Here is a 4,183-nt window from a genome sequence, read left to right on the forward strand (position 1 = left end):
CACATCCTTAGCTTTCTCTCTCACCGGAGAGCCAGTTTCAGCTTTCCAAAAGCCTACTGAATTGTCCCGCCACCGCCTCAAATCACAATCAAACTCATCTTCTTTTCCTTCCCTTTCTTGATAACTAAACACCTGTTAGAATAGTCTTCTTCTTCCCCTTTTAAAAAAATAAGTCATTTTATTGGGGGCTCTTGCAGCTCTCCATCTTCCCTTTTAAGATTTGGAATCATCTTTGACACTTCTCTCTAAACCCAATGGTCAAGTTTTCTTCATTCTTCTAGGTAGTCTTCTAACTTGCTTTCCAATCTTCTAATCGCTTTCAGTTCCCAACATGGTCATGGATTTTACTGCCTTGCTGATCTTTCTAACGTGAGTTTCTCAGTGCCTTGCCATGCCTGTTGCACGAAAGGAATAAAGCCAATTCTACTTTGAGGATAGAAGGTGAGGGCATATGAATGCCAGCTGTGATCTGCTAGGTCAGCAGTTCGAAACCACCAGTCACTCCTTGGGAAACAGACAGAGCTTTCTAGTCCCGTAAAGAATGACAGTCTCGGAAACGCACAGGTACAGTTCCACCCTATCCTATAGGATCTACCCTGTGGCTGAGTGGGAATTGACTCCGTGGCAGTGAGAAGACACTATCTTAGACAGTCTGGAAAGGTTTCATAACGGGTCTTGTCAGTGGATTTGGCCTTGAAGAATAAGCAGCTTGGGCTGAGAAGAAAAGTTCTCCAACTAGCAGAACCAGGAGCCAAGGCCGACAGGCATGCAGCAATCACTTCTCATCACCATCCAGTGAGGTCATTCTTATCTAGCAGGACTTCCAAAGTGTTCATCTTTCTAACTAAGCAGGTCAACAAAAAGGCTCATCTTCATGTATATAAAGCAGAAGACACGACTGGATGAGACGGGCAGACGCCGTGGCTGCCAGCGATGGGCTCAAACATAACAGTGGTGAGGGGGGCCCAGGACCAGGTAGCGTTTCGTTCTGTTGTACACAGGGCTGCTAAAGTCAGAGCTGACCCAACAGCTCCTAGCAGCAGTCTTCACCCACCAGACAACACTGTTCCCTCTGATTGATGCAGGTTTCCTTTCTCTCGTGCCAAACCCCGTACTCCCTATAACCCCGTGCAAGGGCCAGCTCTCCCCTCCTGCCTTCTTTGGCAATGGCAGTCCTCAAGATCTTTGTCATCCCAGCTCAGCACGGCCACACTCAGCCTCAGCTGGAGAAAGAGGGATCTTTGAGGGCAAACCCTGCTTACCTTCCTTCCTATTCTCCGATTTTATTGCATCTAAAACCTCCCCATCTTACCTACCAAAGGATGAGCACATCACGGATAGATTTTTTTTTCTAATCATTTTATTAGGGGCTCATACAACTCTTATCACAATCCATACATACATCAATGGTGTAAAACGCATTTGTACATTCATTGCCCTCATCATTCTCAAAACATTTCCTCTCCACTTAAGCCCCTGGCATCAGGTCCTCATTTTTCCCTTCCCTCCCCGCTTACTCCTCCCTCATGAGCCCTTGATAATTTATAAATTATTATTTTGTCATATCTTGGCCTGTCCAACGTCTCCCTTCACCCGCTTTTCTGTTGTCTGTCCCTCAGGGAGGAGGTCACATATAGTTCCTTGTAATCGGTTCCCTCTTTCCAACCCACTCTCCCTCTACCCTCCCAGTATTGCCACTCACACCACTGGTCCTGAAGGGATCATCCGCCCTGGATTCCCTGGATTCCCAGTTCCTATCTGTACCAGTGAACATCCTCTGGTCCAGCCAGACTTGCAAGGTAGAATTAGTGTCATGATAGTGGGAGCGGGGATGAAACATTTAGAAACTAGAGGAAAGTTATATTTTTCATTGTTGCTACATCACGCCTTGACTGGCTCGTCTCCTCCCCGAGACCCTTCTGCAGGGGGAAATAGATAGATTTTAATATATCTATATTGACAATATGGAAGCAATAAGATGATATGTACTAACAGACCTGACATATATGTGTACCAACTATAAAATTTTAAAAATGTATATACTTTAATTGGCTGTCTTTCTTAAGAAAAGGAAATGCTCAAGGCATTTGTATATACATATATTCATCATTGTCATTCATGACAGGACAATTTGGGAACAATCAGAGAATGTTTAGTTAAATGATAAATGGAATATCATGTAGCCATTACAACTACATCTAAAGATTTTATAATGAGTAGGAAACTGGCCATCATGTCCCAGCAGAGGAAAAAAGCAATCCTGAAAACCATTCTAAAGTATTATTCCAATTTTACAACATACACACAAGAAAAAACTGGCAAGAAAGAAAAGTCAATGTGAGACACTTCAGAGTGACAGGACTTCAGTTGGGTCTTCAGTTCTCGTTTGTATTTTTCTACATCTTCCCAATGCCATACAAACACCACGCATTGCTTCTCTAGTCAAAAAAATAAAGGTGCGCTTATAAAGACTGTTAACAAAATAGGTAAACACTTGTTGAGTATTTTGGGAGCACAGCAGGGAAATAATTATTGATTGACATGATCAGAACAAGAAACAACTAGTTTAAAAATTAGTGTGAACTTTTGGTTTAAATTGAAAGGCTCTCTTGACAATAGGCGTCATTGCAAGGGAATTTATTCTCCTTCGTGAGAACGCTGCTTGGGAAAATCTCTGAAATGTCTCGGGTGTGGTATCGAGGCAGTGGTCTGCTGGGATACTTTTTGGTTCTAAGAATCTACAGTTCTGTTCTTGGAATCTTAAACATGACTCTGAAGCATTCTGACTAATTGAATTTCTAACATGCTTAAGGAGAAAACTTCAATAAAAAATGGCTGATATACTTTAATTTGTCGGTTTGGAATTATATTTAAATGTGTTGGTTTGGAATCCTATTGATCCTATAGGACAGAGTAGGACTGCTCCATAGGGTTTCCAAGACTAAATCTATCCAGAAGCTGACTGCCTCTTTCTCACTATGGAGTGGCCGGTGGGTTCAAACAGCCGACTTTTTGGTAAGTAGCTGAGCATCTCACCACTGGGCTTCACCAAGGGCTCCTTGGTTGTAACACTAATTTAAAAAAAAACCTCACTGAATCACAGCGACCCTATAGGACAGGGTAGAACTCTCCCTTTGGGTCTCTGAGACAGGAACTCTTTACAGGAGTAGAAAGCCTCATCTTTCTCCCTCGGAGAAGCTAGTGGTTTCGAATTGCTGACATTGCAGTTAGCAGCCCAGCACACCACCCACGATGCTACAGGTCTTCTTGCTACACTAACAGACCTATGACAGTCATGAAATGAGATCAAACAAAATACACAGGAGACAAAAGGGGCGACAGTGTCTGCTACATCACTGCTTTTCCCTAGAGCGTTCCTTAAGGGCAAGGACAGTGTCTGGCTGGCTTTTAAGATCCTAGGTGTCAGGGCACACAAAAGGCCTTCCATCACTCCAATGAATAGGTAATGAGAAGCACACCTACCACATCCACTAGTTGAGATATAGCCAGGCCAAACTTTATCTTTATCTTGTCATTCAGGTGGTTCACGGGACGCACCCATCTTTCATAGTCTTCAAATAAATCCTTAAACAAACTGTCTTCATGTCTTGCGATACAGGATGGTTCTGAAAACCCTGTATAACAAGTATTTCACAGTTAGTATTTTGGCTTCTTTTTCACCAAATAGCTTATATCTAAAAAAAAAGAAAGAAAGAAAGAAAGATTTTTAAAAATTGGTCATTATTAACTAACCAAATTCTATTTGGGCTATTAATATCAGAGCTTTTAAAAATAAAATAATACATATGTCTGTTATAAGGTAAGGGACACTCAAGTTAAAATATATTTATTAACTAAATCAGATTACCCACTGTGGAAATATGCTGGGTTCCTTAAGCACTCAAAACAGAGTAATTTAAAGAAAACAAAAAATCCTCAGAACCAGTCAACATCATCATGATAAACAAAGGTCAGGCTGAAGCCCATGGAAGCAGCTGTCAGGAAATCAAAGGACATACCACCTGCCTGGCTTTCAAATGATATAGCGTCTGGGGTCTTAAAGGCTTGTAGTTAAACAAGTGGCCATCTAGCAGGGAATCAACAAAGCCCACATGGAAGAAACGCACCAGTCGGTGTGATCACGAGGTGTTGACGAGAAGAGGTATCAGATGCACAAAAACAA

The 4,183-nt window shown here is 42.1% G+C and overlaps 1 protein-coding gene across 1 annotated transcript in view; it reads right to left on the bottom strand.

Annotated features, from left to right (window-relative positions):
- Nucleotides 1-3,608, bottom strand: part of CHRNA5 (cholinergic receptor nicotinic alpha 5 subunit) — a 16,031-nt gene extending 12,423 nt beyond the window's left edge. The window contains exon 1 of the mRNA XM_045285836.1: nt 3,484-3,608. The gene's annotated coding sequence lies outside the window, so the exon portion shown is untranslated. The remainder of the gene's footprint in view (nt 1-3,483) is intronic.
- Nucleotides 3,609-4,183: the final 575 nt, after the last annotated feature.

This window comes from Echinops telfairi, unplaced genomic scaffold (genome assembly GCF_000313985.2).
Source record: "Echinops telfairi isolate 266 unplaced genomic scaffold, ASM31398v2 ScPeMD7_7475;HRSCAF=8513, whole genome shotgun sequence".
Classification (NCBI taxonomy): Eukaryota; Metazoa; Chordata; class Mammalia; order Afrosoricida; family Tenrecidae; genus Echinops; species Echinops telfairi.